General features: G+C 43.5%; 1 pseudogene; it reads right to left on the reverse strand.

Moving 5' to 3' along the window:
• The window catches only part of LOC100346731 (ribosome biogenesis protein NSA2 homolog), a 90,061-nt pseudogene that overhangs the window by 1,100 nt on the left and 61,801 nt on the right, over positions 1-27,160 (reverse strand).

Below are 27,160 nucleotides of genomic sequence, written 5' to 3' on the forward strand. Positions count from 1 at the left end.
CACCAGGGGAAGGATCCTGCAATTTTTTAAAATGCTTATTCATGGCTAAGACGTGATGCATTGTACCAACTACATTTAGATAGGTCATCCGTTTCTTTTATCTGGTGAGACAGGTATTGAACGAGCTAATCGATGCTCATTCAGGCAAGCATCTAAGCCTAAATACATCTCCAGTCTGTCTGCTCTGCTTAGTAGATGATTTCCACCAGCCAGGCCAGCCCACTGTCGTTCTCCCCTCGATTACTGCAACCACTTGTCACTGCCTCTTCACAGGCTGCAAGCAGCTTCATCTATAAAGAGGCTCAAACCCTTCACGTCGCTGCCTGTGCCTGTGACAGCCCTTCTTAAGTCTACAGTCTAAGCATGTAAGGGCTGCCCCTAGCCATAGGAACATGGAATAGAACTCCCTCCTCTCCAGGCCTGCGGGGTGGTACAAAGTGTTGGGTGCCAAGCAAGGCCTGTGAGAAAACTCTTTCCAGTTCACTTGACAGTAGAATCGCAAGTGTATCTGATCAAACAGGAAACTCCCATCAACCCGGTGAGGTAATGCTGAGGTCAGCAAGCTATGGCCCTACGACCAAATCCTACCTGCCATCTATTTTTGTGCAGCCTTCAAGCTAAGAATGCATATTCCATTTTTTTAATGGGTTTTTAAAAAGTATTTTTAAGACTATTTTGTGGCATGTGAACATTTGATGAAATTGACATTTCTGTGACCTAAACTAAGTTTTATTTGGGACACAACCAAGCTTCATTCATTTATGGCATTTGCGCCATAAGAGCACAGAAAATGGCAGTTTAAGAGAATACTGGAAAATCATACTGAGGTGTTTTTGTTTAAAGTTTTTGCTCCATTTGATCATTTGAAAGGGTATTGGAGGGGCCAGCACTGTGGTGTAGCAGGTAAAGCCACCGCCTGCAGTGCCAGCATCCCAGATGGGCACCGGTTTGAGTCCTGGCTGCTCCATTTCCAATTCAGCTCTCTGCTATGGCCTGGAAAAACAGTGGAAGATGGCCCAATTCCTTGTGCCCCTGCACTCAGCGGGGAGACTAGGGAGAAGCTCCTGGCTCCTGGCTTCCGATCAGCGCAGCTCCGACCACTGTAGCCAATTGGGGAGTGAACCAGTGGATAGAAGACCTCTCTTGCTCTGCCTCTCCTTCTCTCTCTGTGTAACTCTAAATTTCAAATAAATAAATCTTAAAAAAAAAGAGGGGGGCATTGGAAAACAAATCGTTCATTTGTTCATTTATCCATAATTTTTGATCATCTTAATCTCTTGTATCAATGGAATCATTGCTTTATTTAATAATAAATCATTGAAATGAACTTCAGAGAAAAAGAGTTTCACTGCAATACATCTGCTATCTCGGGATTAATTATATGTCAACATAGATAAAAGCCCACACTTAAGCCTTGAAAAATTTTAATCAACAAAAATTTAATAGGCCGGTGCCGCGGCTCACTAGGCTAATCCTCTGCCTGCGGTGCAGGCGCCCCATGTTCTAATCCCGGTTGGGGCGCCGGATTCTGTCCTGGTTGCCCCTCTTCCAGGCCAGCTCTCTGCTGTGGCCAGGGAGTGCAGTAGAGGATGGCCCAAGTGCTTGGGCCCTGCACCCGCATGGAAGACCAGGATAAGTACCTGGCTCCTGGCTTCGGATTAGTGTGGTGCGCTGGCTGCAGCATGCCAGCCGGAGCGGCCATTGTGGGGTGAACCAACGGAAAAGGAAGATCTTTCTCTCTCTCTCTCTCTCACTGTCCACTCTGCCTGTAAAAAAAAAAAAAAAAAAAAAAAAGATTTTAATAGAGCACTGAGATTATTACCCCAAAATGTTTCATTGCTGAAAGAAAGGGTTATTGGTAAAAAACAAACAAACAAAAAAACCTGTCCAGCATCCTAGGGAACACTATTGGGGAAGTACACCACCTGAGTAATAGTGTCATTATCTCCTTTAAGAGAAGACTTAGAGTATGGTAGTTTGTTTTCTTCAATCCTCTTTTTTTTAGTTCTTTTTTTTTTAAGTTTTATTTATTTTATTTGAAAAGCAGAGTTACAGAGAGAGAGAGAGAGAGAGAGATATCTTCCATCCACAGGTTCACTCCCCAAATGGATGCAATGGCCAGAGCTGGGCCAGGCCGAAGCCAGGAGCCAGGAACTGTGTCTGGTTCTCTCGTATGGGTGCAGGAGCCCAGGCACTTGGGCCATCTTCTGCTGCTTTCCCAGGTGCGTTAGCAGAGAGCTGGATCAGAAATGGAGCAGCTGGGACTTGAACCAGCACCTATGTGGCATGCCGGTGCTGAAGGTGGTAGCTTAACCCACTATGCCACAGCACCTGCCTCTTAATTCTTAATTATTAGCAAAACTAGTAGAAAGTGCATTAAAATAAAATGTTAATCCAACAAAATCTATGGAATGTAAAATATTTGAGGGTTGAGTTTTTTGTTTTTTTTTTTTTCATTAATATTTCTCCTCTATAACCTAACACATTTTATCTAAAGTCTTTGCTCAACCTATTTGTTAATATTACCAATAACTAATCAGATTAAAAAAAAACAAAACCAACAGCAACAACTCAAAGTTACTGTCTGTTACTTCAGTTCTCAAATGTCAATGCTTGCCATTTTTCTCCTCGAACTATCATATTAGATATGCCAACCCCCCAGACAAAACATTGAAGTAACATGAAAATATATTTAACTAGCCAAAAATGGGCGTTCAGTGATTGATCTGAGTCTAGATCTGTAAAAACAAGCAACCTTTCAAAAGTCCTTAGTAGTAATATCCTTGCCAGAAGAATATCCTAGGCGCCCAGGTGCACCACTTGGCTTTGCCTCACGGGGTCGCTGCTCCTCTGTAATTGTAGGGCTGCGCCAGGACACCTGTGATGGCTGTAGTCTCACACCAGCTGCATCTGCACTCAGACTGTGGATTTCCAGCAGTTATTACAAAATATTACTGATCTTGTCCTCCATCTCAGATTTTATTGAATTCAGAGCTTAAATATTTCATATGTTATTCACGTAAGCTAGGAAACAAATGCACAGGATTACCATCCATCTGTAAAGAAGAAATGACCCAAAAATTCATGTACATTTAGAATTATTTATTTCATGCTGGAAAATATATGAAATTAGTAATTATCAAAAATTTCAATGAATACTGTTTTGTATGGATATGCACATGTTAAGGAACCATTGTAAGTATCATGTCCTGTTTACTGAAGTTCCAAAAAATGTAACAGGTGCTGTCATTGTGGTACAGGGGATTAAGCAGCCACTTGGGATGCCCACATCCCATATGGGTGCCAGTTGGAGTCCCAGCTACTCCATGCTGATCCAGTTCCCTGCTAATGCACCCGGGAGCAGCAAATCATGGCTTGAATACCTGAGACCCCACCACCCATGTGGGAGGCCTGAATGCAGTTCCTAACTCCTAGCTTCAGCCTGGTCCAACCCTGCTGTTGTGGCCATTTGGGAAGTGAGCCAGAGGATGGAAGATCTTTCTCTCTCTCTCCTCATCTCCATCTCTTGCACACACACACTCTCTGTCACACTGCCCATTTAACTATACATAATGTGTCCTGTATTTATGTTTTATATTTATATACACATATGCAATTATATATAAATAAAAATCTACAAAACAATGTAAGTCTCCCTCCTCCTCATGGTCCCAGCTGCCCTATTATCAACTTCAGAGATAAATAATCCTGTAGCTATACCCTCCCCTCCCCCAATTTCTTCTGATACTGATGGTAATTCACACTGTGCTAGTAAACTAAGAAGCATTCTGTGTGGAAACTAATTTTGCAATAATACTTTTAAAATTTTATTTTTTAGAAAGAGACAGAGAGAACTCCATCTGCTGAGTCACTCCCCAAATGCCAGCAAAGACCAAGGCTGAGCCAGGGCCAAAGCTGGGAGCTGGGAATATAATCCAGGTCTAAACTACGTGGCCATCTCCTGATGCCTTCCAGGATCCACATTAGCAAGAAACTGGGATTGGGAGCCAGAGCAGGTACTGAACCCTGGTACTCTGACATGGAATATGGGTACCCTAACCAGCATCTTAACCAGTAGGCCAAATACCTACCCTTGAAATACCACCTTTGAACATTATTAAAAAAATTTTAGGGAGTCAATGTTGTGCCACTGTGGGTTAAGCTGCTGCTTATGACACCAGTATCCCATATCAGACTGCCAGTTCCATTCCCAGCTGCTCAGCTTTTGATCCAGCTTCCTGCCACTGCACAAAGAAAGACAGCAGAAATTGACCCAAGTACTTGGGCCCTGCCACCCATCTGGGAATTTCTGGCCCCTGGCTTTGGCCTGACCCAGACATGGCAGTTGTGGCCATTTGGGGAATGAAATAACGGATGGTAGATTTCTCTCTCTGCCTTTCAATAAATAAATCTTCAAAAAATTTTAGTAGATAGTGTATACATGGCTAGAAACGGAAACAATACAAAGAAGTGAGAGGCAAACCTGCTTCCCTCCTCTTCAGACCTCACAACTCCTCAATTCCTCTTTCCAGACTGAAGCACTGTTATCAGTTTCTTATGTAACCTTTCAGAGCATCTTTTCAAGTAAAAGTGTGTTTATATTCTTTCCAGCCCCCATTTCCTAATTTGTTTACATAAGTGGTTATATGCCACACACATTGTTTTGTACCTTACATTTTGTATTTGACTTATTACCCATATTATCTTGGAGATTATGTATAATTCTGCTTTATTCATTTTTAACATCAGCATATAATTCCACTTTTAAAAATATTTTATAAAGATTTATTTATTTATTTGAAAGTCAGAGTTACACAGAGAGTGGAGAGGCAGAGGGAGAGAAAGGTCTTCCATCTGTTGGTTCACTTCCTAATTGGCTGCAACGGCCAGAGCTACACCAATCCGAAGCCAGGAGCCAGGAGCGACTTCCAGGTCTCCCATGCGGGTGCAGGGGCCCAAAGAGTTGGGCCATCTTCTACTGTTTTCCCAGGCCATTGCAGAGAACTGGATTGGAAGTGGAGCAGCTGGGACTAGAACCAGCGCCCATATGGGATGCCGGCACTTCAGGCCAGGGCGTTAACCCACTGTGCCACAGCGCCAGCCCCTTAAAATATATTTTTTTTATTTGAAAGTCAGAGTTACACATACACACACACACAGAGGAGACAGAGATCTTCCATCTGCTGGTTCACTCCCCTAATGGCCATAATGGCTGGGGCTGGGCCAGACCAAAACAAGGAGCCAGGAGCTTCTTCCAGGTCTCCTACATGGGTGCAGGGGCCCAAGCACTTGTGTCATATTTTGCCGCTTTCCCAGGGCACTTTAGCAGGGGGCTCGATTGGAAATGGAGCAGCCAAATCTCAAACCAGAACTTATATGGGATGCTGGCACTGCAGACGGCAGCTTTACCCACTGAACCATAGCACTGGCCACGAGATCTCTACTTATGTCTTTGTCTGACTCTCAAATAAAGAAAAATAAATACAAAAAATTTAAAAGCTCAGCCCTGGCTGTTCTGGCCGTTTGGGATGGAATATCTCTCTCTGCCTCTGCCTCTCCCTCTCTGTAACTATGACTTTCAAATAAGTAAATAAATCTTAAATATGTAGAGATCTCTCATCTGCTGGTTCTCTCCCCAAATGCTTGCAACAGCTAAGAAAGAAGCTGAAGCCATGAGCCAAAAACTCAGTCTGGGTCTCCCACATAGGTGGCAAGGACCCAAGTATCTGAGCTATCACCTGCTGTCTCTCCAGGTGTACATTAGCAGGAAGCTGGAATCAAGAACTCAAACAAGACATTGCAACATGGAGTGTCTTAACTTACTGAGCCAACTGATGACCCTACAAACTGAGGTGTTTTTTTTTTCTTTATTTAGTTAAAGATGTACTTATATTTTTGAAAGCCAGAGCTAGAGAGAGAGAAATCTTACATCTGCTGGTTCACTGCCCGCATGGCCACCTAGCCACAATAGCCAGGGCTGGGCCAGGCTAAAGCCAAGAGCCAGGAGCTTCATCCAGGTCTGCCATGTGGGTGGCAGAGGCCCAAGCACTTGGGCCGTCTTCTGCTGTTCTTCCCAGGCCATTAGCAGTGAGCTGAATCGGAACTGGAGCAGCCAGGATACTAACCGGTACCCATATGGGATGTTGGCGTCACAGGCAGCAGTTTTACGTGCTACAGCACAGTGCTGACCCCAGGCTGAGCTTTTAATCAAGCAACTACTAAACTCCTGCTCCAGGCCACACACTGGGGATCTGAGCAGAAATGAGTCATGGTTTCTATCAACAGTTATTAACAGTTGCCCCATTAAGGTGATAATGGCTGCTAACACATTCTACTTGCTCCTTGGAGAGCGGATCCTAAATATTCACTTGGGCTTAGGCTTCTACTAAAGCTTTAGATGGTATGAGTGGTGATGGCACAATTTTTCCATGTCAAATCTTGTTATCTTTACCCTGGTCCATGATTAAGATAATTACAAATAAAAGAAAAGGTATTTGGTGCACCTAAGATGTGGGCTTTAATTGTAGTACACACACTATGTCTAAACCAGGAAACTGGTGTAGAGTGTTTCATTTTGTTGTAAGGTAGGGAAAAGATGTTTCCTTTGTTCTCTTTGTTTGGCAGGGGATGAGGAAGTAGGAAATATTAAAGTATTTTTTAGAAAAAATGATAAACCTAGGGATTAATTATTAATCACTAAACCCATCAGTTTTTGTAGATGATTTAACTGATTACTCTACTAAACTGGCTGGAAGAAAATCTGTATGTAGTTTACCATTTTGTATGATTTCTAATAAAAACTGTCCCCAAATGCCCATAATCCGAAGGGAAAACCCCAATCATTGAAGAATTTGAGTCAGGCCATAATTAGCCTATTGTGCCTAATTAATACTATGAGTTGATTCTGAGTGCAGCCTCTCCACCTACCCCTCCCACTCCTCATGCAGCCTACACCTTACGCTGCCCACATTGGTTATCAGCTGTCAGACTTTGAGAAACTCACACAGGGATTCAAAAGCCTCTAATTATGCTGTGTGCACCCTCAGCAGTACACCAGCTCCAGGAGTACATTTTGGGGACTGTACACTTTGAATGACAAAAGCAAGCAGAATAACTTACAAGCAGAACTGGTAATCATTCCATATCTTTTGACAGCTATTAAAAGCATCAGTCATCCCACCATGCCAACTGGGCATTGGGAAGAAACACAGGGATAGGAATGTTCCTGGAATCTTCTTGGTGTCTGTCTCCAGCAACATGTGAACAAAGAGATTCTAAAGCATTCAACATGATATTCTATCCCAAAGGTTCTTATGTAACACTCGAAGTAACATTTGTGATCCCAACCACTGGCTCTCCCCAAAGAAGACTCATTAAAGAAAAAAACTTTACCTAAAGTTGCTCTACTTCACATCATCAATGCCATGAATATAATCACAACTTCCGAGTAATATTTATTGAACTGTGGTTTATTATAAATCACTGATCCTGAGTATATGATAGGAATAAAGCAAAGAAAGCCAGGAAAATATACACGTATACTTTTACAAGCATCAAGTGCAGTTAAGGATGGAAAAGAAACATGAAAGTGGTTGCACCTAGTTGACAGTTATTTGTACACGTTTCACTTTGTGTCATAAATTTGTTTTAAACATGATGGCTTCTCAGAAAACATTTAACATTTTACATTAAGGAAATAATTTTACAACCTTATTTTAGTAATACAGGTTAATATCTTGGTGCAAATTACATTAGGATTTTTTCGTTGCTTATACTATTTATCTATATAAAGATATAGACAAGGGCTGGTGCTGTGGTGTGTAGCATAGCAGCTATAGGCTATGCCTGTGCCGCCAGTTTGAGTCCTGGCTACTCTACTTCTGATCCAACAGCAGAAGATGGCCCAAGTGTTTCAGATCCTACACCCACGTGGGAGACCTGGAAGAAGCTCCTGGCTCCTGACTAGATGGGCCCAGCTTCAGCTGTTGCAGCCATTTGGGGAATGAACCAACAGATGGAAGACCTCTCTCTGTCTCTCTGTCTTTGTCTCTGTAACTCTGCCCTTCTAATAAATAAATAATCTTTTTAAAAAAGATGTAGATATGTTGACATATAGTTACATATAATTATATAATAAAAGTATATGAATATAGTTTTGTTTATATAATTTGATAAATAACCCCTTTAATAAAGGAACAACACACCATATAAATACATGTTCTGTTCTGAAATAGGCATTTTTCACAATATAATTTATTTATTTTAAAGATTTATTTATTTATTTGAAAGGCAGAGTTATAGAGAGGCAGAGAGAGAGAGAAAGAGAGAGAGAGAGGTCTTCCATCCACTGGTTCACTCCTCAGATGGCCACAATGGTCGGAGCTGCGCTGATCTGAAGCCAGGAGCCAGGAGCTTCTTCCAGGTCTCCCACTCAGGTGCAGGGACCCAAGGATTTGGGCCATCTTCTACTGCTTTCCCACGCTATAGCAGAAAGCTGGATTGGAAGTGGAGCAGCTGGGACTTGAACCTGAACCCATATGGAATGCCCCCAGCACTGCAGGCTTTATCCACTGCACCACAGCACCAACCCCTACAATACAATTTAGACAGATTTTCACAACATGATGTGCATGTTTATCTAATTGTTTTTAAATGGCCAGCAAACCAAGGCTTGTGTGTGGACTAGCCACCTTGTTTTTGTAAGTAAAGTTTTACCAGAACACGTGGCATTCTTTTGTTTCTGTTGTCTGTGGATATTTTTGAGCTGCACCTGCAGAACTGAATAGGTGCAAATAAGACTGTGTGGCCCATGCTATGGTTTGGATGTGGTTTGTCCACACCAAAGCTCGTGTTGACACTTCATTTCCAATGCAATGGTATTGAGAAGTGGAATTAGGTAATTAGTGTAATTAGATCATGGAAGTTCCACCTTCATGAAGGAATTAATGTAGTTCCTGAGAGAGTGGGTTATTTATTACAAGAGCTGACTGTTATAAAGCAAGCCTGAAGGCGGGTGTTGGGCATAGCAGTTAAGACTGATTCGGATGCTGACATCCCGTATCTAAGTGCCTGGGTTTGACTCCTGGCTCCATTTCCAATCCAGATTCCTGCTAATGTGCACCTTGAGAGGCAACAAGTGATGCCTTAAGTACCTGGACCCCTGGGTTTGACTTAGCCTAGCTCTGGCTGTTGTGGGCATTTGGGGAATAAACCTGCATATAGGAGACCTGTGTCGGTATCTGTCTCTCTCCCTCCCTCTGCCTTTCAAATAAATTAAAATTAAAAACTACATCTGCTGCCTAATTCCCTTTAATAAATAAAGAAAACAGGCCTGGAAATCTGGGTATATTTCCAACATGTAACTTTGCTTTCTTGTGGCACAAGGTCCAACTCACTCACATTCAGTTCAACAATAGTGTCTTTGGTAATTACTCCCAAAGCTGTACATAATTGGGATGATGAATTCTTTTTTACACCAAGTAGGGGCAGACAGAAGGTGGCTTTTGGTTCTTGATGTATTATGTGGGCCTTCTTGAAACGTCAGCCCATTGGGCTAATGAATCTTTCATAGATAGGTGATTCTCTTGAAAGCCATCTCCAACAAAGCACCTTCTCCCATGCCTTCTTTTTTGTTTTTCTTGTTTCAATAACTGAATACTTCTTTCCTGGGCATAAACTTTAGGCAGAGGGACTTTCCATCTTCCGCTTTCTCGTTTCATTTTTTTTTTTTTAAGATTTTTTATTTATTTATTTGAGAGGTAGTCACAGACAGTGAGAGAGAGAGACAGAGAGAAAGGTCTTCCATCTGTTGGTTCACCCCCTAAATGGCCGCAATGGCTGGAGCTACGCCAATCCAAAGCCAGGAACCAGGTGCTTCTTCCTGGTCTCCCATGCGGGTGCAGGGCCCAAACACTTGGGCCATCCTCCACTGCTTTCCCGGGCCATAGCAGAGAGCTGGACTGGAAGAGGAGCAACCGGGACTAGAACCCGGTGCCCATATGGGATGCCAGTGCCACAGGCGGAGGATTAACCAAGCGAGCCATGGCACCAGTCCCTCTCTTTTTGTTTTTGTTTGATCATATTGGAAAATACTTTAGCTTAGGAATGTTCCTCTGTGTCCAGCAGATAGGCAGGTACTGATCTCTTGTGTGTCTTTTCATCATTTTTTTGATTTGGTGTTTCTCTTTTCATGCATCTTGATAGTCTTTTTTTTTTTTTTAAGATTTATTTATTTATTTGAAAATCAGAGTTAGAAAGAGAGGCAGAGACAGAGAGACATCTTCCATCTGGTGGTTTATGCCCCAGATGGCCCCAATGGCTGGAGCTGGACCAGGCCTAAGCCAGAAGCTCTGTCCAGGTCTCCCACGTGGGTGCAGGGGCCCAACAACTTGGGCCATCTTCTGCTGCTTTCCCAGGTCATTAACAGGGAGCTGTATCAAAAGTAGAGCAGCCAGGATTCCAAAATTGCAGACTTAATCCTCTAGCTACAAAGCTGGCCTCAATAACCTTTTTCATTTGTATTTTCTCAGCATGGCACTGTTTATGATAGGACTTACCTAATCATCTTTATTGCTTTCTTTGAATGTTCATGAGCCTCTTTTCTTGTCTTTTTCTCATGTTAATATGTTAATACAAATATACCCATTGCATGTATGGTGTAATTCAATATATTCCCTTTTATGGCATGGTAACTGGCCAAAAGTAAGGGATGGCAGAGCTGAAGGCAGCAGCTTTACCCACTACACCACAGCACTGGCCCCAGAAATTAACTCTTTTTTCTTAATTAATTAATTAATTAATTATTGTAAAAGGCAGAGGCAGAGAGAAAGAGACAGGTCTTCCATCCACAGGCTGCAATAGCTGGAGCTGCACCGATCTGAAGCCAGGAGCCAGGAGCTTCTTCTGGGTCTCCCACGTGGGTGCAGGGGCCCAACAACTTGGGCCATCTTCTACTGCTTTCCCAGGCCATAGCAGAGAGCTGGATCAGAAGTGGAACAGCCAAAACTCGAACTGTTGCCCACTTGGGATGCTGGCACTGCAGGTGGTGGCTTTACCAGCTATGCCACAATGCTGGCCCCAGAAATTAATTGTTAACAGTTATCTTTTGTTAAAAACAAAAAAATTTAATTATTTTTGTGAAAAATAAACAGACTGAATACTAGAGGAGGGTACTGCTGGATCACAATTCGTGGCATACCATCGAAGTTTCAATAAACTTTACAAAGTTCTTTGTTGAAGTTTATGAGAATGATCCTCAAAAGTTGCTGATCCTCCTAGGAATTCATTTTCTCATGAAATACAGAATACATGACCAAAATAAATATGTAGAATAGCTAAAATGCAATATTTATTTTAAACACACATGTGTTTAGAAAATACAAACTGCAGGGGCTGGCGCTGTGGCACGGTGGGCTAGGCCTCCTCCTGCGGTGCCAGCATCCCATATGGGCACCAGTTCATGTCCCAGCTGCTCCTCTTCTGATCCACCTCCCTGGTTATGGCCTGGGAAAATAGGGGAAGATGACCCAAGTGCTCGGGCCCCTGCACCCACATGGGAGACCCGAAAGAAGCTCCTGTCTCTGGCTTTGGCCCAGCTCCAGCTGTTGTGGCCATTTAGGGAGTGAACCAGAGCATGGAAGACATTTCTTTCTGTCTCTCTCTCTCTATCTGTAACTCTACCTCTCAAATAAAAGAGGGAATCTTTAAAAAAAAAAATACAAGCTGCAGTAATTATTTTCTTTTATTCCTCCCTCTCTTTTGTCATTTATAATTCTCTTTCCTTGACTCTTTCCAAAAAGAAGTTTCTAATTCCCTTTGTAGACTGATAAACATACCTTGGAAACATGGTGGAATTTGTGTACAAGTATAGGGCAATTATGTTTACTCTAAAAGAGAACTTAACTGCTACTTGTGTTAAGTTTTGATGCATAACAAATGACAACCTCTCCTTATTTTGTAGCGAAACTTCAGCCCTCACTTTCCTGTCTTGACCTAACCTTGGGGAGTCAGAATTGGTGTTGCCTTAATCATCTCTTTAGATGATGTGTTAGTTTCCTGTTGCTGCTATGGCAAAGTACTGTGAACGTAATGGTTTGTAAGCACACAGATTCATTCTCTAGTGCTTCTGAAGGTCAGAAGTCCAAAATTGGGTCCCAGAGGGATAAAATCAAGGTGTCAACAGGACTGTGCCTTCCTGAGGTTCAAATTCAAGGGAAGAATCCATTCCTTGCCTATTCCAGTTTCTAAAGGCTCCTTTCATTCCTTGGTCTGTGGTCCCAATCATCTGTCATTTGCTTCTGTCACCTCATCTGACTCTCATTCTCCTACCTCCACTCACAAGGAACCTGGTGATTATGTTGTGCTCACCAAGATAATCTCCCAATCTCAAAGTCCTTAATTTTTTTGCTGTTGTTTAAAATATTTTATTTATTTATTTTGGGAGGTAGAGTTACAGACAGAGAGAGGGAGAAACACAGAGATAGGTCTTCCATCTCCTGGTTCACTCCCGAAATGACCACAGTGACCGGAGCTGGCCCGATCTGAAGCCAGGAGGCAGGAGCTTCCTCCAGGTCTCCCATATGCGTGCACAGGGCCCAAGCACTTGGGCCATTTTCCACTGCTTCCCCAGGCCATAGCAGAGAGCTGGATCAGAAGAGGAGCAGCTGGGACTTGCTGGTGCCCATGTGGTATGCTGGTACCACAGGCAGGGGCTTTAGCCCACTACGCCACAATGCCAGCCCCAGGGTCCCCGATTTTAATCTTCAAATTCCCTTTTTCTGTTGAAGATAATACACTGAGACTATCCAGGGATTAGGTCAACATCTTTGGGAAGTACCATTACTTTGTCTACCATAGATGGAGTCCTAATCTACTCATCCACTTCATCTACTTTATAGTTTTGCCTAGATTAACACATGAATAGGAAAACACTACTAATATTTTTTGGCTTTAAAACTATAGGGGCTGTCATGGTAGTTCAGTGGGTTAAACCACCACCTGCAATGCTGACATCCCATATGGGTACTAGTTGGAGTCCCAGCTGCTCCACTTCCGATCCAACTCCCTACTATTGTGTCTGGAAAAGCGGCAGAGGATGGCCCAAGTCCTCAGGCCCTGGTATCCATATATCCATATGGGAGAATCAGAGGACGCTCCTGGCTTCTGGCTTCAGCCTGACCCAGCCCTGGCTGTTGCAGCTATTTGGGGAGTGAACCAGCAGATGGAAGATTCTCTCTCTCTCTCTCTCTCTCTCTCTCTCTCTCTCTGACTTTGCATTTCAAATAAAATAAAATAATTTTTTAAAACAACCCACTAAAGTATAAAGGCAGCAAGTATGCCCATGAAAATAGATGAAAGAGGATAGTGGAGTAAATCTATCTCTATAGTAATATAACCGCATGTCTCCCTGTTAGTCCCTCCTTCATAACTTGACTCCACCATTCTGGCCTTTAACTGGTGTCGCCTTTTTTGTCTTAGGAACTGCCATCCTGGGATCAACAAGCTCCCTTATAACCTTGAACACACTGTTACTCTTAAACATAGTTCATGTTTCTCTATGGTTAAAATTTGGCTTTCCACTCACACCCCTGTCACCTCCACTTCTCATCATGTTTTCTGTTGCTCATGGGACAATGAGATATTGTTGTATTTTTATTTCTTTTTTAAGATTTATTTATTTATTTGAAAGGCAGAATTATAGAGAGGCAGAGGCAGAGAGAGAGAGAGAGAAAGGTCTTCCATCCACTGGTTTGCTCCCCAAGTTGCCACAGTGGCCAGAGCTGTGCAGATCCAAAGCCAAGAGCCAGGAGATTCTTCCAGGTCTCCCACATGGCTTCAGGGGCCCAAGGGCTTGGGCCATCTTCCACTGCTTTATTACAGCCCTACTGTCCCTCCCCCAACACACAATCCTTTCAGCACTGTGTCTTTTGGGGGAAGGAAACCCATTCCATTCATTTATACTTCCCTTGCTCCATCTTTACTGTTATCACCCAGGGTACTTTGGGATACTCTCCAATTTCCTTGAGCACATCAGCATCCATCACTATACTCTATCTGCTGCCATCAGTTTCAGCAGGGCCACATGTGAACTGTCCAACAGTCCGACCACACAATTCTTGTTAGAACCAGCCTAATTCCCTCACTTTCACTTGTCTCCTTGAAAGCTGGATCTATTTAATCCTGATTCACTGATCAGCCCCAGCTTTTCATGATCAAAATTCTTTGAGCAGTTCTGCTTCTCCACTCAGGGTGCTCAAAAGCAAACTTGCAGTTGAACTCTTAACTCATTCAAGTCTAGAAACTGGATTTTGACTTGATGTCAAGAATTTACCAAGGAGTCACATAGTTTGCATCTTGTTCCTTTAGTCTCTGTGACAATGTCCTATCCACCTGGGCCCCACAGATCCATCCTGACTCTCTCTTTCAGGACTTCAGTTCAAGGCTAGGGCTTTATCTGTGGCAAACTTTTCTGGTACCTATGCCTGAGACCTGTTTCCTTGTATCATTTCAGCTCTCTGAATACTAATGTTATCTGGATTCGCCAGTAGCCACCTTCACCCTGAGGCTGATCGTTCACCTGGACTCTAACTTTTATAGGTCCACCTATTTCCTAACTGTAGCATTCAGTCTGCTTGACTGGACATTCTCCCATTACCAGCACCTGGGTCTCTCTCCCTGGAAACTGCTCACCCAAGTAGATTGGTCCAGTTACAATTAAGTCTACCCACCACATTGCAGTAAATTGTTTTGTGCCTGGCTGTGAAATCAGATATAATATAGCCCTCCCTCCCCCGCTATCACACTGAAGTTTCGTTTTCCCTGTGTTCTCCAGTCCCTTAATCTCTTCCTTTCCCCACAGCCCCTCTACTTTTTTAAAAATTCTTTTTATTATTTAATAACTGTGAATTTACAAAGTGCAACTTTTGTATTGTTGTGGCTTCCCCCCCAGACCTCCCTCCCTCCCATGGCCCTCCCCTCTCCCACTCCCTCTCCCATCCTGCCCTTCATGGAGTTTCATTTTCAATCACCTTCATATACAAAAGATCAACTTAGTATATACTGAGCAAGGATTTCAACAGGCTGCCCACACACAACCGCACAAGGTATAGGGTATTGTTCGACTAGTAGTGTTGTTTTAAGTTTCATAGTAAAACACATTAAGGACAGAGATCCTACGTGGGGAGCCTGTACTCAGTGACTGCCATTGTTGATTTAACAATTGACACTCTTATTTATGGTGTCAGCAGTCACCCGAGGCTCTTGCCATGAGCTGTCTAGGCTGTGGAAGCCCCTTGAGTTCACTGACTCTGAACTTGTTTAGTCAAGGCCGTATCACAGTGGAGGTTCCTTCCTCCCTTAGGAGAAAGGCACCTCCCTCCTTGATGGTCTGTTCCTTCCACTGGGGTCTTGTTCACCAGGATCTTTCATTTAGATTGTTTTTGCCACCATGCCATGGCTTTCCATGCCTGTGAGACTCTCATGCAGCCCCTCTACTTTTCTATATGGCTTCCTTCCTGCCATGCTCCCAGACATCCCAATCATTTCAGAACCTCTCATGTCTTGGTTTCACTGCCATATTCTTTCTGCTAAGTTAGAAAACTTTGAGTTCCATTTCCTCCAGGTACGTCACAGGGTCTTACTGTCACACTTTGGCCAATAAAATGTAACTAATCATGAAAAGTCTCATTTTCAGACAGAAACCTTTCTATGCCATGTTCTTTTCCATTTTTCCTCTGTGACCAGCCATGTTCTCTTAATGAGAACAGTAGCCCCCACTCCTACAACTGACCTACAAGGGACATGTACTAACAGAATAAATACAAAATTTGTTGTTTCAACTCTTTAAGATTACTGGGTTGTTTGTCATGAGAGCAAGATCTAATCTGTTATGAGATACGGATCCACCTTGTTTTCAAACTATAGTGAACCTGGTTGTTTTTCCTCATCAGCATTCCTTTGAAAAATCACCTTTTCCCCACTTTGGGTCCATGTGATTCATGGCTTCAGGGGAGAGCATGTGACCAAATGCAGCAAAGCAAACTATTCCATGCTCTTAGCTCCAGTGGTGTCCACATTACCCAGGCTTGACCAATCAAGGTCTATACTGGGGTTTGGGCTAGAAAAATTGGGAAAATAGTGCCCTTTTTGGAATGCATTTGCCAAAGCAAGTTCACTATATTCATGGAGCTACCAGTTTGGAGTGTGATTAGAAAAGCACAGGCAAACAATGGAAAGAAAGATTTTAATCACATTGTTTGAGGCTCTGGATTTAGCCATGCCTAGATCATTATATTCTTCAGACTTTTCCGTTATATAAGCCTGTACATTTTTTTCTTTAATCTGAATTGGGGTTTCTGTCACTTTCAACTTAAGTTAAGGCCTGACTAAACCAACTGTAAAGCATTGATATAAACATAAGAAACTTTAATACTTTCCCTTATACTACTATAGAATATCACATGAATTCCCACTCGGATGAGCAATCCATTGTTCAGCCTTATTTACTACCTATTGTTTTCCTTTTCTACTCTCTTTAATTTCTTTTCCACTTTCTAAGATGAGTTAGTTTTTCACTTATTTATAATCAATTTCTTCTGCTTTGAACTTCAACAGCTTTAACACCATTCTTATGTATTTTCATCTATCCATCTGTTTCCAGAGTCAACCAAATCAGTTATCTCTTGGCTTGATCCCTGCTGTTGGCTTTTGTGTCCTGGTTTTCCTCTCACATCTGTGATCCCTCCTTAGTCTCCTGTTTCTCCTCTCACAGCCTGAGAATAACTATTCATAGCTTCTACCCCTCTTCTCTTTCCAGTGTTGATCTCATCCACTTCTTCAGCTCTGTCACTTTTAGGAAAATAGCTCTCAAACATGTATCATGCAGGCTTGACTTGCTAAACTTTTGCATTTGTGGATCACCACTGGACATGAACTGAAACTCAACATGTCCAACAACAAAATGATTTCACTCTTTTAAAGTCCAAACTCTGAGTTATGCAATTTTTGAACATGGACATCAATTACTGTCTCAAGCCATACCCAACCCAAAGCAGCTTCCTTCACTGTTCTTCTGCAGACCAGCCCTTCTCATGCAGTTTGTTTAGGCTAGAAAATCATACAGCTGCCGCTTTGAGCTCACATACTTGGAACTTATGGCACTTCTGAGAATTCCTCCTGAGGTTTTTAAGAGAACTGGACATCAGTGGTAGGGCACTGGAAGGTGTTTGTCTTGACTTACCACTCCCAAATCCTATGCTTCTTAAGTTACTCCTGGAGGTTATCTCCTATGTCTAATGCTGGCTCCATGTCCCCAACTTGGAGTATGTATCCTCCTGGGGTACAACAAAGAAGGTGGACAAGCAGAGGAGTGCTCTAAGCCATATCCTACACAGAGTGTGTTTTGGAGATTCTCTTTTGTCTCAAAGGTCAGAAGAGGCATGTGGAGAAAGAGAATTAAGTAAGCTAACAGGTAAGTAAGTGAACACATCATTTAATATTGAGACAAATTCTGTGCTTTTTTAAAAAAAAATTATTGGGGCCGGCGCTGTGGCATAGTGGGTAAAGCCTCTGCCTGCAGTGCCAGCATCCCATATGGGTGCTAGTTCGAGTCCCAACTACTCTACTTCCTATCCAGCTCCCTGCTATGGCCTGGGAAAGCAGTAGAAGATGGCCAAGTCTTTGAGCCCCTGCACCTACCTGGGACACCTGGAAGAAGCACCTGGCTTCTGGCTTCGAGTGGCCCAGCTCTGGCAGTTGTGACCATCTGGGGAGTGAACCAGCGGATGGAAAAGCTCGCGCTCTCTCTCTCTCTCTCTCTGTCTCTGACTCTTTGTAACTCTGCCCTTCAAATAAATAAACAAATCTATCTTTTTTAAAAAAGAATTATTTATATTTGAAAGGTAGAACTACAGCAAGAGAGAGGCAGAGAGAGAGAGAGAAAAAAATCTTCCATCTGCTGGTTCACTCCCCAAATAGTTGCAATGGCCGAGGCTGGGCCAGTCCTAAGCTAGGAGCCAGGAGCTTCATCTAGGTCTCCCACATGGGTACAGGGATCCCAGCTCTTGAGCCATCTTCTGCTGCATTCCCCAGGCCATAGCAGGAAGCCAGATCAGAAGTACAGCAGCTAGGACTCAACCTGGTGCTCATATGGGACACTGGCATCAGATGGCAGTTTAACCCAATGCAGCACAACTCCGGGCCCCAAAATAGATACAGCACTAAGGTAGAATACAAAATTCAAGTGATTTTTTTGGGGGGGGGGGACGTATCTTTTTGTTTGCCTCAGGCCATCTCAAATTTTGTCTTCAGACAGTGACCCATTGCTGCAACGTGTCCACTCCCATCTCTGGTTTAAGGAGAGGAGGGAAGAATGTTCTTTTGTCAAAAGATTTGAAAATTGTAATTTGTTCAATAAACAAAAATAAATAAAATAAAAAAAGGACACTACAACTTACCCAAGCACGAGACTGACAAAATATTCACTCCTGGGCCAGATAATTGGGATTCAGAATCAGTTATATCAGTAGCTGCATTTTTGCAACAGTTTGTTAACTAATAATGCAGATGCCAGTGACCACCTAGAAAGTAAACAGAAAAGGCAATAGCAGAATGATAGCAATTGGTATCAAGAAGCATTTTTCACAATGATGGGACTTAGTGTAATAATTTTTTCCTCACTTGGTTTCTTAGCCACCTCCCTCCTAACTGCGGGCACCACTACTACCATAGAAAATCTCCTTCTGCTACTTTATTATTTAAAGCATGCTTATTAAGGAACTCTGGATAGGTTTGTAGTCCACTCAGAGTTCTCCAAACTTTATATCCTTCAACCAAGAGTCAAGTAACATGGCCTAGCAAGTTGCGTACAGTTTATAACAAAGCTAGTAAGTGAAGAGGTTGTTTTTTTGTTTGTTTGTTTGTTTTTTGACAGGCAGAGTTAGACAGTGAGAGAGAAACAGAGAGAAAGGTCTTCCTTCCATTGGTTCACCCCCCAAAACGGCTGCCACAGCCGGCGCGCTGCGCTGATCCAAAACCAGGAGTCAGGTGTTTCTCCTGGTCTCCCATGGGGTGCAGGGCCCAAGCACTTGGGCCATCCTCCACCGCCTTCCCAGGCCACAGCAGACAGCTGGACTGGAAGAGGAGCAACCAGGACAGAATCCTGCGCCCCAACTGGGACTAGAACCCAGGGTGTTGGTGCTGCAGGCAAAGGATTAGCCAAGTGAGCAGTATCGCTGGCCCTAGTAGTGAAGCTTTTAAAGTGGGGATTGTCATGGAAAATACTGGAATCATGTGATAAGTTCATCATACTGAGATACTACAGGCCATCCCTCCTTGCTCAGCAGAAATTCTGAGGCACTCTATGCTGATATCTGCTGAATATTAGGAGAAAGGCGTTTTGGTTTGCTAATCATAGATCTGCACATTGCGTATAAGATTTCAAACACCCCCCCCCAAAAGATTTCCAACCAACACTCTCAAGGAATGTTTGTATTTTAAAATAGATGCCTTTGCACTCAACTGAATTAATCTCTACTTGGCTGCAAATGTGAGAAAAATATTGTTTTTCTTCATTTCCATTCTTAAATTAGAATTTCTTTATACATACATACATTATAATTTTACATAGAGAATAAATGCTATCACATTATACATATTGAATTTTCCCAATTAATACTTTTGATTTCTTCTCATTTGTTGTTTTCTCCCTTACTCCCACTGCATCTCCTGTATCAGTTTCCAGGACTGCCACAATAAAGTAGCACAAATCTGAGGCTTAAAATAGCAGAAATCTGGGGTATCAGCTGTGGTGCAGTGGGTTAAGCCACCACCTGCTATCACTGCATCTGGTTTGAGTCTTGGCTGCTCCACTTCTGATCCAACTCCCTGCTAATGCTCCAGGGAAAGCAGTGGAAGGATTCCCCAAGTCCTTGGACACCAGCACCCATGTGCAGTCCCAGAAGAAGCTCCTGGCTCCTCCCAGCTTTGGCCTGGCCCAGCCCTGGCTGCTGCAGCCATTTGGCAGGTGAACCAGTGGATGGAAGATTTCTCTCTCTCTCTCTCTCTCTCTTTCTCTCTCTCTCTCTCCCTCTCCTCTCTCTCTCTGTAACTCTGACGCTCATCGTTCTGGAGATTAGAAGTTCAAGAGCAAAGTGCTTGTAGGACCACATTCCCTCAGAAGCCACTAGAAGAGGATCTTTGCTTGCCTCTTCCAGCTTCTGATAGCCCCAGGTATTCCTCTGCTCATAACATTAACTCCAGTACCATTGCTTCCTTTCTGTTCTCATTCAGGTCACGTCTTCTCCCTGTGTCTCTGCATTGTCTTTCTTTTGTGAGAGTCTACCTCTGTGTCCAAATTCCCCCTTCTTATAAGGATACTAGTCATTTTGGATTAGGTCCCAGCTAATGAGCTCATCTTAACATGACTATATCTGCAAAGCCATATTTCCAAATATGGTTACATTTACAGGTAGAAATGGTCAGAATGTCAACAAACCTTTCTTGGGGTGTGTGCGGGGGCCACAATTCAACTCATCACACCTCCCAAACTCATGTCACCAACCCTTGTTTGTGTCCTTCAATACGTTCTTGTTTGCTCTCCCAGTTTACAATGTGTGTAGGGAGTCTCTATTTTCCCACCTCTCCTATCCATCTCTCCCACACCAGAAAGATATGGTCAGCAGCTTAGAATCCCCCTTCTACATTAGTGTTGACCTTTGCTACAAAATCCCAAAGACAAGCAAGAGCATTGATCATAACATCATAATCTTAGGAGCAGAGAAAGTCTCCTGGGACTTTTCCTGTGTGAATGAATTTGGTGTGGGCTCTGCATTAGCTCAGTACTCTAAATAAATAATACACAAAGAGGAAGTATAAGCAATATATCCATTTATTTTGATCAAACTCACATTTCCCTAGAATCTTGATTTAGGAGATATTTACTTGCTTATTACTTTTTAAAGGTTTCTTTTTTATTTATTTATTTGAGAAGTAGAGTTGCAGACAGAGAGAAGGAGAGACAGAGAGAAAGGCCTTCCATCTGCTGGTTCACTCCCAAATGCCCACAACAGCCAGGGCTAGGCAAGAGGGAAACCAGGAGCTAGGAGTTTCTTCCAGGGTCTCCCATGCATCAGGGGCCCAAGCACTTGAGCCATCTTCTGCTGCTTTCCCAGGCCAAGCAGAGAGCTGGATCAGAAAAGGAGCAGCCAAGTCACGAACTGGTACCCATATGGGATGCTGGCACCACAGATGACAGCTAAGCCTACTATAGCACAGCACCAGCCCACCTTTATTTATTTTTTACTTACTTGAAAAGCAGAGAGACAGAGGTCTCCCTTGTGCTGACTCACTCCTTAAATGTCCATAGCGTCTGGGGTTGGGCTGCACTGAAACCAAGAACCAGGAACTCAGTGTTGGGTCTCCCACATGGGTGATAGGAACTCCATTACTTGAGTCATCATTGCTGTCTCCCAGCGCATGCATTAGCAAGAATCTGGAATCAGTAATGGAGCTGGAACTCAAACCCCAGCAGTCCTGTATGAGATGTGGAAGTCCTAAATGGCATCTTAACTACAATGCCAAGTGCCCACTCTTAGGAGGTATTTAGATATTTGTTCCACCTAGTACCCCCAGCCCCACCTCTCCTTTGATGTTCAGGTCAGGGTCTCAGTAGCATAGCAGCATTTTATTACAAGGTAGATAGCTTCTTTGTAGGCTTCCTTCTGCTTTTTTGATAATGCATTTGCTTTCTTTATTTTGATGAAAGGCATTGAAAAATACACATGGTGTTTTGCAAAAGGAAAGCTTAACAACTCAAACACTAAAAAGCAATGCCTCCATAAATGTTCTCTTGTCATCTCTTTTTCTATCACTCGGAACTCCCCCAAATATCAATATCAATGCATTTGAGAGGATTGTAGATAAGGAAAGCATTTGTGAGCAACTCAGAATTGTGGTCAATCCTGGTCCAGGGTCACTTATAACGGAGGGCAGCTCTGGAAGGTTGCAACCCATTTCACCTGAGCTCCATCCAGTTTAGAGTTTGAGCAGTGTGGGCGTCATTCACTTTATCTATCTAGCACTTCCTATCCTCTTCTGAAGAACTGCTCCAGCCCTCACTCCAACCATTTGCTTCCCATGGGGCTGACAAACACGGATCTCAGGGCTGAGCAAGTGACCCAAGTGAGGCTCATCCGGGTCCTTCTTCAGGATTCTTCAAAGTGGAACAAAAGCATCATTGACTGTCCCTCTATGATGAAGCTGGGAAGGATGAGCCCAGAGGAAACTGATTTGTTGTTCACCATGCAGTGTGAGAAAGAGGCCAGAACCAGGAATGCTAATGGCATTAGATTTCCTCCTTCTAGGAGTCCCTGAAGCCCAGTTGTAGAAGAGCCCCAAATTCCTCCTTTTGATTTTTCTGTTTTGGGTTAGTTTTTTGTGACCAAAAAAGAGTCCTGATTAATGCAACATTTCTTGTCTATGTGTAATGTTTAGGAATCTCTTCTCCCCTCTCCTAGAGCCTAATAAAACTGCCAAAGATCCTTACTTCCTTCAGTTGATTTATTTAGTTGTCCTACTCAAAAGCATTCTTCCACATAAATCTTTGTGATTCTGAAGCTAAGACCCTGAAACCCATGTTTATCCTTGGTCATTGGTCAGTGTTGGAACACCACAGCTCCTTGAATGAAACAGTTTCTTTGTCTCCTCCTACTTTCTAGAAAAACAAAAGTGTTGCACTGAATGTACAGTTCACTCACACACACACACACAGTTTTTTAAAATTCCACAAAAAGAGAGAATTTTTTCCCCCACATAAACTGAGTAAGCAGGGTTAGGATAAAGAGAGTTGAGGAAATCAGTCAGGCACACTAACATGGAGGTTGCAAATAGAAAACCTTTGGCAAAAAAGCCTTCGCAAAAACTTGCCAATTACACAAAGCATGCTTTCTGGGAATGACACCAAGATATTAATGAATAGCCGTGTCACATTTTAAAACAAAGAGGATTGTTGCAGAAGTACAGTACTAATATATTTATCCAATGTCCAGAGCCCACATGACCTGAATCTACAGCCTTTGTTTCTACAGAGTTTATGTTATCTTCTCAATATAATTCTCTGTGTTTTTTTTTTTTTTTTAAAAACCATTGACACCCAGGCATTACATAGTATGCAAAAGCATAATTAGCAACGTATAATAGGGCAATTCAAGGAATTAGCTACCATGTTTTTAAAGGGGCCTTCTTGCTCCCAAAGCACAGTATATCATGTTAAGTCATTTTTTAAAAAAGCATTTATTCATTTTAAAAAAGCATATTGAGCTATCACTGTGTGCCAGGTGTTAGATTAGGTACTGAACATTGATGGTGAATATGAAATAGCTCATATCTTGGCTGTATTCATAACACAGTACCTGAAAGAGGTTTTTAAAATCATTGTGTGCTGGGTCTAGCACTGTGTCATAGAAGGTTAAATCTTTGCCATGTGGGGGCATCCCATATGGGCACCAGTTCGTGTCCAGGCTTCTCCTCTTCCAATCCAGCTCTCTGCTAATGCGCCTGGGAAAGCAACGGAGGATGACCCAAGTCCTTGGTCCCCTGCACTCACATGGGAGACCTGGAAGAAGCTCCTGGCTTCGGCCCGGCTCAGCCCTGGCTGTTGAGACCATTGGGGGAGTGAACCAGCAGATGGAAGATCGATCTCTCTCCTCTGTCTCTGTCTCTCTCCTTCTCTCTCTGTATTTCTGCCTTTCAAATAAATAAATAAATAAATAAATCTTTTTAAAAAGTCACCGTGTGCACCAGAGCATGTGTTCTTTGGTGGCTCCTCTGCATCTCTTCCCCTTCCATGCCTGTTGCCCTGTAGATCTGCGCTGCTGAGGGCCTCTGAGGAGAGCTCAACCACAACCTCCATGAGAGTACAGATGCACAGCAGATCTGAAAGTGTCAGAAACCAAATGGCAAAGCAATTTCAAGACTCCTGAGGAACAAAAAAATCAAGACCCTCCTCCCAGACAACAGACACCACATGCTTCTGGTTTTCTTCTGCTGCACTGGCTCCCCCTGGGCAGACCCCTCCCCCTGTTTTTGGCCTCTGAATATTAGAGTGCCCTGGGAAGGTCCTCCTCTCTTCTATCTATTCCCGCTCCCCAGGCGATCTCATCCAATCCAGCCAGTCGGGAGCAGGTACTGCATCTGGAAAAGGATAGATGTGTGACCACCTGCTGCTGTGATTTGAATATGGTTTGGTCTCCACATTCGTCCCTTCCAAAGCCCCTAAGAAAATGTTATTGTCTTTAGTGGAAGGGGGTGGATGTGGGGCCTTTAAGAGGTGAACTTCTTGCTCTGCAGGACTGGATTAGTTACATTGAAAGTGGGTTGTTAGAAAGAAAAGCTGCCTCTCTTAATTTTATCTCTGTCACATGCTCATTTGTCCTTCCACTTTCTGCCATGTGCTTAAGCAGCCTGAGGCCCTCACTGAAAGCTGACCAGATGCAGCTGTCCTAGCCTCCAGAACCATGAGCCAAATAAATTGTTTGTCTTTCTAAATTACCTGATCTCAAGGATTCCGTGATAGCAACAGTAAATGGACTAGGACATCTGCCTGATAGCAGCTTTTTTGACTGAGGGACTCAGGCAACAAAGAGGAAACTACAGGCAGCGGGCAGGGGAATAAACCACCTTACCTACTCTCCTTTCTTTTGATCTGGCACCAGGCAAGCCAAATCTAACTGGAAACCAGAGGGCTGGATTCCATTAACTGAATCCACAAGGGTCAGTGTGTATGGAAGCTGAGAGCAGGGTGGAAGGGCATGAAGAGAGAATATAGAGTGTTACAAAAATACACAGCACACTATCTATGTGCTGAAGACTTGCAAATTTGTGTGTATCCCACCCTACCTTTGCAGTTGAATCACAGTCACCTGCTTGGACATCCCCACCTGGATTTTCACCTGACTGCCCCATTTCCCAGCCTGGTCCCCTGTCCCCTTCCTTACACTCGCCCCTCTCAGTTTTACTACCACTCACTCAGTTTCTTAGGTTCAAGCCTACCTTTCATCCCAGTATGCTTGCTTGCTTGCTTTTTCTTCCTTCCTTCCTTCCTTCCTTCCTTCCTTCCTTCCTTCCTTCCTTCCTTCCTTCCTTTTTCCTTTTCTTTTCTTTTCTTTTCTTTCTTTTCTTTCTTTCTTAAGATTTATTTTTTGTATTTGAAAGTCAGAGTTACACAGAGAGAGAGAGAAAGAGAGAGAGGTCTTCCATCTGCTGGTTCACTCCCCAATCGGCCTCAATGGCCAGAGACGCACTGATCCAAAGCCAGGAACCAGGAGCGTCTTCTGGTCTCCTACGTGGATGCAGGGGCCCAAAGACCTGGGCCATCCTCTATTGCTTTCCCAGGCCATTGCAGAGAGCTGGATTGGAAGTGGAACAGCTGGGACTCGAACTAGCATCCATATGGGATGCCGGCACTGCAGCAGCTTTTACCCACTATGCCACAGTGACAGCCCCTGCATTCTTTCTTTTATAACCAGTCCATGACCAAGTCACGTGAGTCGACTTTGAAGAAATGTCCAGAATCGGGTTACTTTGGATCACCTCCACTGCACCCTCCACAGTCCATGCCCATATCATCTCTCGCCTGATAGCTATAGCAGACTCCTAAGTGGTCTCTCCACTCCTATTCTTGGGCCCACAAGGTCTACACAGAAGCAGAGAGATCCTTCTCTAAACACTCTAACCCCTTCCTCTGTTTTTCCTTCCAGAAAAAAATCTGTATTTTTCTTAATTCATTGTTTGTTGTCATTTCTCCCATTAAAATGTAAATTCCATGACAGAGGGATCTTCTTGTCTACTAAGTTGTCCCCTAGTTTGGATAGATTATTTGTTGAAGGAAAAAAAATGTATAATACCTTCTTGAAATACACTGACAAGAGGATGAGAAGACAAACCAAAGAGTGAGAGAAAATATTTGCAGAAGATACATCTGATAAAAGACTGTTATCCAAAATATACAAAGAACTCTTAGAACTCAACTATGAGGGATGGCATTGTAGCAGAGCCATTTAAACCACTGCCTACAATACCAGCGTCCCATACACAGCTGGTTCAAGTTCTAGCTTCTCCAATTCAGATCCAGGTCCCTGCTAATGAATACATCAGGGAAGCTTGTGGAAAATGGCCAAAGTGCTTGGACCGTTCCCATCCAGGTGGGAGATCCAGATGGAGCTCCTGGCTCCTGTCTTCAGCCTGACCTGGCCCCTGCTGTAGCAGCCATCTGGGGAGTGAACCAGCACATGGAAGAGCTCTCTCTCTTTCTCTCTCTCTCCCTTTCTCCTACTCCCCCTCTTTCCCTCTCTCTTCTCCCCATCCCCCTCTCTCCTTCTCCACCTATCCCCCTCTCTCCTCCACCTCTCTCTCTCTCTCCCTGTAACTTTGACTTTCAAATAAATAAATAAATCTCAAAAAATTAAAATAGGGGCCAGTGTTGTGGCATAGCAGGTAAAGCCACCATCTGTGATGCCTGCATCTGATATGGATGCTGGTCCATGCCCTGGCTGCTCCACTTCTGATCCAGCTTCCTGCTCATGGCCTGGGAAAAGCAGAAGATGGCCCAAATATTTGGACCTCTGCCACCCACATGAGAGACAAAGATTGAGTTCCTGGCTCCTGGCTTCAGCCTGCCCCAGTGTTGGCTGTTGTGGCCACCTGGGATATGAACCAGCAGATGGAAGATATTCTCTCTCTCTCTCTCTCTCTCTCTCTCTCTCTCATTATCTCTATCTCCATCTCCATCTGCATCTCTCCCTCTTTGTCTGTAACTTTGACTTCCAAATAAATAAATCTTTAAAATAAAGTAAAATAAAACTTGGGGCCAGCGCCATGGCGCAGCGGGTTAACTCCCTGGCCTGAAGTGCTGGCATCCCATATGGGCACCAGTTCTGGTCCCAGCTGCTCCTCTTCCAATCCAGCTCTCTGCTATGGCCTGGGAAAGCAGTAGAAGATGGCCCAAGACTTTGAGCCCCTGCACCCACGTGGGAGACCCGGAGGAAGCTCCTGGCTCCTGGCTTCGGATCAGCGCAGCTCCGGCCGTTTCAGCCAGCTGGGGAGCGAACCAGTGGATGGAAGACCTTTCTCTCCTCTCTCTGTGTAACTCTTTCAAATAAATAAATAA

This window comes from Oryctolagus cuniculus, chromosome 4 (assembly GCF_964237555.1).
Source record: "Oryctolagus cuniculus chromosome 4, mOryCun1.1, whole genome shotgun sequence".
Lineage (NCBI taxonomy): Eukaryota > Metazoa > Chordata > Mammalia > Lagomorpha > Leporidae > Oryctolagus > Oryctolagus cuniculus.